The following is a 13,517-nucleotide window of genomic DNA, read 5'->3' as shown; positions in this document are numbered from 1 at the left end:
CCAGATACACAGAAGCCACCCAAATGTCCCACTTTCCCTTAGGACGTCCCTATTTTCATCAGAGAAATGTTGGAGGGTATGGAGTTATGCAACCCCCTGAGCCAAGGAGATAAGCAACTATACAACCTTTAGAAGACATTTTAAGGCAGCCCTGTATAGGGATTTTTTTTAAAAAAAAATGTTTTATTGTGGTTTTTATATATGTTGGAAGCCGCCCAGAGTGGCTGGGGCAGCCCAGTCAGGTGGGTGGGGTATAAATAATAAAATTGTTGTTGTGTGTCATCAACTTCATCACCATTAACAGGACGTCCCTATTTTCCTTGGAGAAATGTTGAAGGGTATGGAATCCTAGCTGCCATTTGTACTGTAGAGCCAGGTCAACTCAACGCCCTCTGGACGGACTACAATTCCCATGAGCCATTGCCTGTCCCTTCTGTATGCAATGCATGTGCTCTCCCACTGAGCCCTGCTCCTTTGGTGCAACAGAGCACAAAAACAGGCTGTCAGACCTTTTGATATCGGTAGGATTAACTTCATTTATTCCATTGTAAGTGGCTTATGGATCAGGCTGCAAGCACTTGAGTGCAAGGTCTCTGATTTATGGCAGTGTGTTTGTGAGAGAGGCGGGGGACACACGCTGAAATGTTCACCAGCAGGGCTCTGTTCATTTCTTTGCTTTGTGATATATGTTCTATGGTCCTGCTTTGCTGGATGCAGCTCAACAGCTGCCTCTTCTTGCCTGGGGATATGGTAACAAAAGAGATGGAGTGGTTTTGTAAGGGGTAATGAACCTCACTGGTGCTATATACTGTAAATGATCATTAAAGCATGGTGTGTTATGACACTACAACACTAAGTTAGTTGATAGACTTCACATCAGACTCACACACTCACCCCACCCATGCAAGTCCAGACTATGCAGGAAGTGGACGCCCACAGAGAGCTGAGTATCCAGGCCACCCCCTTGCAACTGTGGCTCCTCACTTCTGCTCCCTGATAAGCCAGTCCACAAACATGGGGGACTGACTACCTAGTATGTCCTGTGGTCAAAAGCAGCCTCTGGCACATAGGAGGAGGAAATATCTCAAGTCAATGCCCCATTAGACAAGGGGCGGGCACCCTTTTCAACGTTTTGTTCTGCCACACCCACACAGCCTTGATTTTGTGACTGTTGCCTGCTGCTGTTAAGAGCGGTGGACTTGTAATCTGGTGAACCGGGTTCGCATCTCCATTCCTCCACATGCAGCTGCTGGGTGACCTTGGGCTAGTCACACTTCTTTGAAGTCTCTCAGCCCCACTCACCTCACAGAGTGTTTGTTGTGGGGGAGGAAGGGAAAGGAGAATGTTAGCCGCTTTGAGACTCCTTCAGGTAGTGATAAGGTGGGATACCATATCCAAACTTCTCCTCCTCCTCCTCCTCCTCCTCCTCCTCCTCCTCCTCCTCCTCCTCCTTCTCCTCTTCTCCTCAATGAAGAAGGTCAACGTTTAGTCAGCTATAATGGTCCCAACATTGCACGAAAGGTGTCACAACTCTGGACCATGTGGCAACTGGTGAGTTCTTCTTCTTTTGGGGGAAGAATGGGGGCAGCTTTCTGCCTTCTAAATACCTTTTAAATTTCCCACAATGCCCCAAAATGATTCTATGTTGGGTCATTGTGGCAAATTAAAATGGAAACTGTGTCCAGTCAACTGGCAATGACTGGAGTGCAGAGCAAGTGCGTGTGTAAAATAGTGGCCTTTTCAGGACCACCAAACCCAGTTCCCTGCCCTGAGAAAGACCAAGATGAGAAAGAGATACTGCCTGTGCCCAAACAGTCTGAGGATAAGGCCCTCCTAGACTTCCTCAGATTCTGAGGCAAAGTCCCTAGTAGCATCCCCTTCTCCTCTGCCTCACAGAGTCAGTGTTGCGTAGTGGTTAGCGTGTTAAGACTAGGACCTGGGAAACCAGGGTTCAGGTCTTCGCTTGGCTGTGGAGCTCACAGGGTGAACGTGGACCAGTACCTCTTTCTCTCAGCCTAACCCTCTTCACAGGGTTCTTGCGAAGATACAATGGAGAGGGGGAGAAGGAGACACCAAACACCTCCAGCACCTTGGAGGAAAGGTGGGACAGATATGAAATAAAATAAATAAATAAATAAATAAATAAATAAATTAGAAGCCAGGGTTGTAGAATGAGACAAGGGTCCTTCACAGCTTTTCCAAGGAAATGGGCCCGGTTGCTAAACACGCTGTGCCACTCTTCAGAGAGCTTCAGCTCATTGCTGAGTCAACATCTCATTCATTTGCTACAATAGGGGAACAACTACAACCGGCAGAGCTCACTGAGAACTCTCCATGGTCCTGAAACAGCCTGTTCAAATCTAGATTTTTCTTGTGAAGTGAACCTGACTTGACCTGCTGTGGTTTCCCCCCCTCCTGCCCCTGGCCCTTGTGGAGGCCATGGGTATATCTTAATATTTTACTTTTTTAAATTAAGGGATGCTTTTAGTTCTCAGAAGTCTTCCCCTTGCTGGGTTTTTTAAGTGCTGTTTACTGATTTTTTTATGTGCTTGTGTGGGTTGTATCCTGCTTTTTATTCATACTGTGCTGGTATTCCTTGCATAGATTGATTGTTTTGTAAACTAGGTGGCAGGCAAATGCCTAAACAGATAAATAAAACTGGAAGAAAACTTACTGGAAGAAACTTTACCTGATGTGACTTTTCCTGAGTAAGACTATGAACCATGCCTGGCTTATATACCCTCCTCTGATCGGTTGCCTGCCTGCAACCTGAGACTTCTGCATTGAAGGCATTGCTGCTCTTCCCTTTTCCAGCACCTCCTGGTTCTAGGAGATAGAGGGGCAGGGGAAGGTGGGAAATCTACTGGCCCATCTCTTCCCTGAACTGTCCCTTCTTTCTCTGCTGCATCCTGCATGCCTTCTTCTGTCTTGGACTTCCCTGACTCTCCCTCCTCCTCTGGCTCCTGCCTTGCAGGTGGTGTGACCCCCCCCAAAAAAACCCCACTGGTCCCCTCTGATGGGTCCTTCCCCAGGCCCCCTGCCTCTGCCACACACATTGCAAGTCCCTGACACTCTGATCTCCCACACAGGCTGAGAGACATGAACAGTGGGTCAATGATGCCAAGATGGGTAATAATAATAAGACCCCAGGGCAGGTTACAATGGTTTAAAATACCACTTTAAAAACTGTTTAAAACAACTTGCACTCACAAAAATATAAAGGTAAAGGTAAAGGGACCATTAGGTCCAGTCGTGGCAGACTCTGGGGTTGCGGCGCTCATCTCGCTTTATTGGCTGAGGGAGCCGGCGTACAGCTTCCGGGTCATGTGGCCAGCATGACGAAGCCGCTTCTGGCGAACCAGAGCAGCGCACGGAAACGCCGTTTACCTTCCTGCCAGAGCGGTACCTATTTATCTACTTGCACTTTGACGTGCTTTCGAACTGCTAGGTTGGCAGGAGCAGGGATCGAGCAACGGGAGCTCACTCCGTCGCGGGGATTCGAACCGCCGACCTTCTGATCGGCAAGTCCTAGGCTCTGTGGTTTAACCCACAGCGCCACCTGCGTCCCTCACAAAAATATGGTGGGTCCTAAAACTATACATCTCATGCGTCAAAGACAAGGGAATGGAGGTGTTATAAAGAAGTAAAGAGGTTTGAAATCTGCCCCCCTGCTTGACCCTGAATGAAAGTAGACACTTTCTCTAGGGACTCCACTGGCAGAAAATGCACTCTGCAATTTCTCAAGGCCTTTCTTTCACTTATGGTATAAGGTATGCCTCTGAAACTAGGTGGTTGGGTTGAACACTGACACAAATTAACCCCTGGGTATAGGGGCTTTTGCGACTCATTCCATGGAACTGCCCCACTCCTCCCCTACACCTTCTAAATCTGTTCTATGGCTTTCCTCAACCCTCTTGAGCAGATGTTCCTTGCACAAACAGAACAAGGGCATTGGCTACCACCATGAGATTGTAAAGAGAGGGACATTTCCCCTTGTCTTTAGCTTGTGTCAACAGAATTTGGGATCATCTAGTCAAACTGATTGGCAGCTGATTGAGAGCAAACAAAAGCATAGTTTGATGCGTAGATGTCAGGGGCTGGTTGGGCACAGAGGAATGGTGGAAGGTATCGGCTGGGGAACCCCCAAGGGAAGAAAGCTCAGAGTCAAGGGATTGGTGGTGGGACAATGATGAGTTGGGAGTGGGATGGGATAAGACTGGGAGGAGGAGGTGTCAGGAGGAGGAGGTGTCAGGTAACAGGGCTTAGTGTGCAGGGAGAGTCTGCGACACGGAGAAGTCCAGATTCAGAGGCAGAAGCTGAAGCAGGAAAGGAGAGAGGCCAAGAGGCAGAGATGAGTCCAACTGGTGAAGAAGCTTGGGTGTGATGGCCTGGGAATCCGATTCAGAGGCTGAACCGGAGGAATCCCAGCCTGCACAGGAGTCCCCGCCTCCAGGGCCGGCTGAACTGGGGCAGGGCCTTGTTTCTGAAGCGCCTGCACCTGTGCCGGATCCTCAGGAGCAGGCACCAGGTGAATCCACTCTGGCTCCGGAGGTGGTTGAGGACACAGTGCCTGCAGGTGCGCCTCTCCCAGCCCTGTCAGGGGAAGGTGAGTCTCCCCCTGGGTCCAGTAACCCTCCAGCCTCTCCTGAGCTGCAGAGGCTCAGGGCAGAGAGGCGGAGGGAACTGGTTTCTCCCAGGAGGAGCGCTCGCCTTAAGGCCAGGAGAGGCGGGTCTCCTGGGGGCCGGGACCGCCCCTGGCCTCAGAGAAGATAAAGGCCAGTCAGCCCGGTCCCAGGTTGCAGGAGCAACGTCGTTGGAGAGCTGTTTCGGCCAGCACCCAGTCCTGTTCCTCCAGAGTTCCTGTCCTTGCCCGGCTCCTCACTTTGGACCCCGCTTCGCCCGTGGAGGACTGTCTGCCGACCCTCGACTCAGGTCCTGGACCTCGCCCCACGGTAACCTCCCCCCGGAACCAGCACATTGGGTTTTTCCCCCTCCTGCTGCAACAAGCTCCCCTCCCCACTAGTCACTGGAACTCTCTTCCACAAGATGTGTTGAAGGCTAAGAAAATGATTAGAGTATTAGATAAAAACAGTAAAGGGACCCCTGACAGTTAAGTCCAGTCATGAATGACTCGGGTTGTGGCGCTCATCTCGCTTTACTGGCCGAGGGAGCCAGCGTTTGTCTGCAGACAGTTTTTCTGGGTCATGTGGCCAGCGTGACTAAGCCGTTTCCAGTGAAAACAGAGCAGTGCATGGAAACACCGTATACCTTCCTGCCACAGCGGTACCTATTTATCTACTTGCACTGGTGTGCTTTTGAACTGCTAGGTTGGCAGGAGCTGGGACCGAACAATGGGAGCTCACCCTGTCATGGGGATTTGAACCGCCAACCTTCTGATTAGCAAGCCCAAGAGACTCAGTGGTTTAGACCACAGTGCCACCCACGTCCCATTAGACAAATCATCATCATCATCATCATCAAAATTTCTATACTGCCCTTTATCTGAAGATCACAGGGTGGTTTACAATGCCTTGTGGGTCTATCAGTGACTATTAGCTGTGATGTTCTGAGGTGGTTTACCTCCAGAGAGCACTTATTATGGAACAACGGTTGGAGAGGACTATTTCTTTCACACCTTCTCTGTGGGAAGCAGGATGCTGGACTCGGTAATCCTTGGAGCAATATTGTTATAGGGCTAATCTGATTTGAATCAGGTCTGACCCACCAGTCTGTGCTAATCTCTGCTTCACACTCTGCCTGTCTCACTGTGCCTTTCTGGGAACGAATGCACAACTTTGCACAATGGCATACCGATTACAATTAAACCACTCAATAAATTCCAGGGCTTTTATACCTTTGCAAACCCAATAAAGGTTTTGTGCGAGTTCAAAGCATTCCCCATGCCCCTGTCTTGTACTAAGGGAGAGAGGGGAAATTAATGGCACACAGCAGCATAATGGTATCAGAAGTAGCAATGACAGGACATGAATTATTTTAATGCTTTAGCAGCGGAGTTACTGATACTTCACAATTCATGAACACATTTTTCTATTACTACCGTGTCATGCTTTTATTGACTGGTATAAAAACACCATTTGTATATCTCTTTTCTTCTTCACCCTGCTGTGTTTCTATTTTACTGGAAATGTCCTGTAACAGGTATAACATCAGCTCAGATTACCAAGAAATCTATAAAATAGTTTCCTGCTACTGCATTTGGTACGGATTGAAAGAACACATTATGATCCCACTGAGCTCACTGATAAAAAAAGAGAAAACCCACACACGTATACACAAACTGTTATTCTCGGGCAAACATGACTTATCCTCACCTGATCAAAATTCTAGATGTATCCACTTCATTACTAAATGATGAAAGTGGTTCGTTTTTGTGCTGATATGTGGCACAGATGTATTATTAAAAACGCGCTCTGGATGCCTGTGTCCCATATTTAGGTTGTCAGCTTTTTGCACTGCACAAGGTGGAGAGAATCTTTTGATGCAGCCATTACAGAGACATTGAGCAATTTGATGTAAATATATTATGGAGATCCTGGAACTGCAACCCCAAACAAGAAAGAGCGAGCTAACCTAAAAAGTCTGGGTGCCAAATGGTTTCTGCCACTCACTGTTGCAATTTGGCCAGGGTGGCGGTGGTAGATGTACTGAAATCTAGACCTGGACTCTGTGCTCTCCACCTAACCTGGGGTCTCTTGCTCAGTGGTGGAGCCTGTATTTTGCATGCAGAAGCTTTTGTGTTCAGTCTCTAGGGTCCCCAGTTAAAGAAAAAAGATCACATAGCAAGCACTGGGCATTACCTTTGGCTGAGAGTCTGTAGAGCTGTAGGCAATCAGAGTAGGCAATATTGACTTAAATGTACTAATCAAATGAGAGCTATTTTCTCCAAAATAGCAGCATAGAAAGCTTCCTTATATTGAATCAGGCCAATGGTTTTTCTACACAAACCAGCAGCTGTTCTTCAGAGTTTCAGGCAGGAGTCTCTTCCAGCCCTATCTGCAGATGCTGGGATTGAACCTTAGACCTTCTGCATGCAAAGCAGATGCTCCACCGACTAGTTGCACCCCTTCCCTGGGAAACACAAGTGGGGGAGATAAGTCCATCAGGACTTATTCATCCAGCATCTCCTGCTCCTCTGCTCCACCATTCACAACATTTCACTACTGGGTTACCAAAGAGGTTTGGAACGTTAGTGAGAAGAGTCAACATATCATCACTGTCTATTATAATGTCATCACAAGAGCCCTGTTGGATCTGGACAAAGACCCACCTAGACCAGCATTCTGTTCTCACAATGGCCAACGAGAGGCCTATGAGAAGTCTGACTGCAACAGCACTCTCCCTACTTGTGGTTCTCACCAACTAGTATTCAGAGGCACTCTGCCTCTGTGCCTCTGACAGCGAAGAGAGAACTCAGGCTTCTTGGCCAGTTGCCACTGATAGCCTCATCCACCAGGAATTTGTCTAATCCTTTTTACAAAGCCATCCAAGCTAGTGGCCATCACTACCCATTGAGGAAGTCAGCCCCATTATTTCACTATGCACCCAGTGAAGAAGTCATTTTATTTGCAAGTCCAGAATCATAGGACTGTAGAGTTGGAAGGGACCACAAAGGTCATTTAGTTCAACTCTCTGCAATGCAGGATGGAACCCACAACCCTGAGATTAAGAGTTTCATGCTTTACCAAGTGTTATCTCTTCTTCTTCTTCTTCTTCTTCTTCTTCTTCTTCTTCTTCTTCTTCTTTATAAGATATTTATTTAAAAAAATTTAAATATTACAATAAAAAATGAAAAAGAAAAAGAAAATACAAAATAAAAATGATTAAAAACCACTCAATTTTTCCATTGCTTATTTTTCCTTAGCTTGTTTCCCGGACATCCTCATACCTCCCTTTTTTTGTATTCCAGTTCAGTTTGTTGGTTCAGCAAATCCTTACCCTCTTTATTTGTCCTAATCTTTGGTCTTAAAATAGTAACGTTAGAGTTTTACCTCTTAACAACCCATTTTTCATATTCCCTTAAAGCATTACAGCTGGAAACCACTTAATTTCTATCCAACATCGTTCTAACATTCATTAATTTTACAATATTTCTGTAGATAATCTTTGAACTTCTTCCAATCTTCTTCCACTGACTCTTCTCCCTGGTCTCGGATTCTGCCAGTCATTTCTGCCAGTTCCATATAGTCCATCAACTTCATCTGCCATTCTTCCAGAGTGGGTAGATCTTGTGTCTTCCAATACTTTGCAATGAGTATTCTTGCTGCTGTTGTGGCATACATGAAAAAAGTTCTATCCTTCTTTGGCACCAATTGACCGACTATGCCTAGGAGAAAGGCCTCTGGTTTTTTCAAGAAGGTATATTTAAATACCTTTTTCAGTTCATTATATATCATTTCCCAGAAAGCCTTAATCCTTGGGCACGTCCACCAAAGGTGAAAGAATGTACCTTCAGTTTCTTTACATTTCCAACATTTGTTATCGGGCAAATGATAAATTTTTGCAAGCTTGACTGGGGTCATGTACCACCTGTATATCATTTTCATAATATTCTCTCTTAAGGCATTACATGCCGTAAACTTCATACCTGTGGTCCATAACTGTTCCCAGTCAGCCATCATTATGTTATGTCCAACATCTTGTGCCCATTTAATCATAGCAGATTTCACCATTTCATCTTGTGTATTCCATTTCAACAGCAAGTTATACATCTTTGACAAAATCTTAGTTTTGGGTTCTAACAGTTCTGTTTCTAATTTTGATTTTTCCACCTGGAAACCAATTTTCTTATCCAACTTATATGCCTCCATTATCTGATAATAATGAAGCCAATCTCGCACTTTGTTTTTTAATTTCTCAAAACTCTGCAATTTCAGTCTATCTCCGTCTTGTTCCAAAATTTCCCAATATTTCGGCCATTTGGCCTCCATATTGAGCTTTTTCAGAGCTTTTGCTTCCATCGGTGACAGCCACCTTGGAGTTTTATTTTCCAATAAGTCCTTGTATCTTATCCAGACATTAAACAATGCTTTCATGACAATGTGATTTTTAAATGCTTTATGTGCTTTGACCTTATCCTACCACAGATATGCATGCCATCCAAATACATTGTTGAAACCTTCTAGATCCAAAATGTCAGTGTTTTCAAGAAGCAACCATTCTTTCAACCAGCAAAAAGCTGCTGATTCATAGTAAAGTTTGAGGTCTGGCAGGGCAAATCCACCTCGTTCCTTTGCATCTGTTAATATTTTAAATTTTATTCTAGGCTTCTTGCCCTGCCAGACAAATTTAGAAATATCTCTCTGCCACCTCTTGAAACAGTCCATTTTGTCCACAATTTGCAGTGTTTGAAACAAAAACAACATTCTAGGCAATACATTCATTTTTACCGCAGCAATACGGCCCAGCAGTGAAAGCTTCAAATTTGACCAAATTTCTAAATCTTTTTTCACTTCAGCCCAGCATTTTTCATAGTTGTCTTTAAATAAATTCCCATTTTTTGCTGTCATGTTAATCCCCAAGTATTTAACTTTCCTCCTCCTCCTCCTCCTCCTCCTCCTCCTCCTCCTCCTCCTCCTTCTTCTTCTCTTCCTTTGCGCATCTGAAACTGTGAAGGCTCTTTGTGAAGGGCATTTTTGGACTCTCTGTGTGAGTGGTTCAATATGTTATCCAATCTGGTGCCAGGGCTGGAACCAGATTCAGGTCAGCAAGCAAGAAGCAGAGTTTGTCAGAGAAGTGAACTCTTCATTCAAACAAATGGCACGCCACTCAGCCACACTTCCCAGTAAGTCTTGTCCTTATAGAGCAGTTGCCAGGACTGATGGTCCCCGCCTTCAACCCCCTCTAAGTTTTCTCCACTGCCAGATGTTTCCCAAGCAGTCTCAAACTGCGACAGGACAGCTCTAATATCTGTTGTGCTCTACATATCACTTTGCATGTCCTTGGAGATAAGGGGAGAGGGGAACTGGTTACAGCAGGAGAGGCAGGCTCCCTGTATTCTTCAGAAGCCTCTTGAACCTCCTCCTCTGCTTCAGCCTCTGAGTCGGAACTGCTCCCTATCACAGGCTCTCCCTGTTCATCAAATCCTGTTGCCCTTTAACCATTTAACAACTCCTCCAGTTCTTCTCCTTCTGACCTCTCCTCTGCATCCCACCAACATCCCCCTGGCTCTGAGCCTTCCTCCTCTAGGGTTTACCTTGGGGGTTCCCTGGCTGGTGCCCCCCACCGCTCCTCTTCATCCTGCCAGCCCCTGACATCTGGTGCCCCCCCTATATGGTTGACCCAGCCAGCTTAGCCAATGGTCAGAGGCAATGGGTTGGGAGTCTCAATCACCTGGAGGGCACCAGTTTGGGAAAGGCTGTCTTATCCTCTAATTTCCTTTCCCTGCACTGAACCACCTTCCATTACCAGTTTGTCAGGTTAGCGTTTGTTTGCAAATTTTATCCGCTAGAGCACTGGATAGGCTTTTTAGACCCCTTTGGAAATTCCGGCCCTTTTGCTGCCTCTTCAAGAGATTATGCAGAAAGCAAACATTGATAAGCTCATGTAACAGACCTCAAAGAGAACCCTCTATTCCTGGGCTCATCTTTACCAAGTAAATCCTTAATCGACTTAATTTATCATCCACCAAGATCTATTATGTTTAAGATTTGATTTTATAGACAGCAGTTAACAGGCATAATTTATTGTGCTCTTCGGTACTCTATGAAGGCTTCAGCTTAATACTCAGAGCTAAACCTCCATCTGATAGAAAGAGATGGCAATACAATCTCATTCATTTTTACCCCCTATCTGATTTGCAGGATAACGTGTCCAATGATTGGTTTTAGGGGAATCTCGTTTGGGGAGCAAGTGGGGAATATTGCACAAGAACTCTTATGGGTTTCACTTGGCTGCATGCATAACCAATGGCAACCTGGATCTCTAATTCCTATACTGTGTATTTGGGTCTCTGGGACGCGGGTGGTGCTGTGGGTTAAACCACAGAGCCTAGGGTTTGCCAATCAGAAAGTCGGCGGTTCAAATCCCCGCAATGGGGTGAGCTCCCATTGCTGGGTCCCTGCTCCTGCCAACCTAGCATTTCGAAAGCACGTAAAAGTGCAAGTAGATAAATAGGTACTGCTCTGGTGGGAAGGCAAAAAGCGTTTCCGTGTGCTGCTCTGGTTCGCCAGAAGTGGCTTAGTCATGCTGGTCACATGACCTGGAAGCTGTACACTGGCTCCCTCGGCCAGTAAAGCGAAATGAGCACCGCAACCCCAGAGTCGGCCACGACTGGACCTAATGGTCAGGGGTCTCTTTACCTTTACCTTACCAGTTATTTTGATGTTGTTTTCCATTTCTGTGATAAAGGCAGGGCAGACTGAAAATCTATAACCCTGAAAGAAAAATCCTCCATTTTACTTAGGCCCTGTAACTCTCAACGTAATATTCTGGCCATTAATCATATTCTTACTATGTCCAGGTTCCTCTTTGGAAATCCGTATAAGCTCCAATGCATGCACAGAACTTCAGCCCTCCATGGGCACCTTGCTCACTCACTCATTTCAATGGAACAGACACTTCTACAGATGCATTTGTTGATACTCACTGCTTTTTTCATTGATGAATGTGGGGAAGACTTTAGGGTTGGGGCAAAGTCCTGTGAGTGTGCTGGAGCACCCTCCAAGGCATGGTTGCACCGGGAGACATTTCTGGTTGTCACTGTTACAGACATTGCATACGCTTCAGTGCCTGATGCTTTTAACACAACTCAAAACAGTTTACATTAGGGTGGTATAAGCTTTCCTATTCTGTCCATGGTCCCCATGAGAATAATTGGACTGCAAATTGGATCCATTACAGAGCAGGAGGCTTTGACTGAATAAGGGAACTTCAGGTACCAGACCACAATAGCTGCTACACTTCCCTCCTCTGTTTACCTGTCTGTGGGGTTGGCGCAGTGCATTCGTGTCTCCCCTCTACATGCCAGTGTGCATTTGTGTATTGATGAAGCGCTACAGAAAAGCAATCTTGATGTGGTCATACACCTCAAGATCCTTATTAGACTAGAGTTTTACCAGTGTGTGTGTTTGCACTTGTGTTCATTGATCAAACTCTGGAGAGAGTGGGGGAAAGAATTTAAGAACTGCTCCATTTTATGCACAGAAGAGCACATGTGCAAGATGAACCCGGATGCAGGGATCCCCCAAGGTTGATCCGGGGGGGGGTGTCAGTGATTTATGGGGTTTTGTGCCACCCATGAAGCAGGAGCCAGGGCTGGAGGAAGGGGAAGAGTCCATGGTGCAGGAGGTGCAGGATGTGTCAAAAGTGGAGGAGCAGACTGTTCCTGAGAGGGGTGACTGGTAGAATTCCCTCCATCCCCATCACCACTGTCTCCAAGGACCAGGAGGCACTTGAAGAGGCAGGCACAGCTGCAACTTCCATGTAGGATAAGTCTCAGGTTTCTTGTGCACACCTCATCAAACCAGGGTACATAAGTGTGGATGGAGGCATGGTCACACTCTGTGTTTGGTGCACTTTAGAAGATACTGTGCCACATGCCATCCATGTTGCTGGCCATCACTGCCCCCAGTGGGTGGGAGTGAGTTCTGCAATTTAACTAGGCTCACTGTGTGCAGATCAGCTTTCATTCATCTGTCCCGAGTCCTCCAGCATTCAGTTTCATTGAACAGCCACAACTTCTAGTGTCACAAGAGAATTTAGAATTTATTATTTATACCCCGCCCATCTGGCTGGGCTTCCCCAGCCACTCTGGGCGGCTTCCAACAAAGTATTAAATTACAGTGGTCTATAAAACATCCCTCAAGAGGGCTGCCTTCAGATGTCTTCTAAAAGTCTGGTAGTTGTTGTTCTCTTTGACATCTGATGGGAGGGCATTCCACAGGGCGGGTGCCACTGCTGAGAAGGCCCTCTGCCTGGTTCCCTGTAACTTGGCTTCTCACAGTGAGGGAACCACCAGAAGGCCCTCGGCACTTGACCTCAGTGTCCTGGCAGAACGATGGAGGTGGAGACGCTCTTTCAGGTATACTGGACCAAGGCTGTTTAGGGCTTTAAAGGTCAGCACCAACACTTTGAATTGTGCTCAGAAATGTACTGGGAGCCAATGTAGGTCTTTCAAGACCGGGGTTATGTGGTCTTGGCAGCCGCTCCCAGTCACCAATCTAGCTGCCAATCTAGTGTCACAAGAGGGGGAGAGAACCTTTCCTCTATCCACTTTCTGCATAATTGTATAAACTTCAGGTCCCCTCTTACTTGCTACAACTTGCCCTCACACCATCCCTCCATTCTTCACACAATGAATATTAAACTATGGAATTTGCTTCCATGACGGCCAGAAGCTTAGATGGTTTTAAAAAGGGGTTGGGAGTGGAGGGTAAGGCTGTTCAGGCTTACTAGTCATGACCACTGGAATCAGAAGCAACTGAAGTTTGTATATTCTCCAGCTATTGTGCATAATCTCCAATATGTTAATATATGCACATTTCCCAAGGCCCGTTGGA

The 13,517-nt window shown here is 46.3% G+C and overlaps 1 long non-coding RNA gene across 1 annotated transcript; it reads right to left on the bottom strand.

The window, feature by feature from the left end:
- Positions 1–510: 510 nt before the first annotated feature.
- LOC308486501 lies at positions 511–12,686 on the bottom strand. The gene is made up of 4 exons (XR_013991101.1): positions 12,627–12,686; positions 11,330–11,393; positions 2,690–2,826; positions 511–739 (listed from the first exon to the last, which is right to left on the bottom strand). It is a non-coding gene; the product is annotated as an uncharacterized lncRNA (long non-coding RNA).
- Positions 12,687–13,517: the final 831 nt, after the last annotated feature.

This window comes from Podarcis pityusensis (assembly GCF_964106645.2).
Source record: "Podarcis pityusensis genome assembly, chromosome: 10".
Lineage (NCBI taxonomy): Eukaryota > Metazoa > Chordata > Lepidosauria > Squamata > Lacertidae > Podarcis > Podarcis pityusensis.
This window is presented reverse-complemented; position numbering and strand designations above follow the sequence as displayed.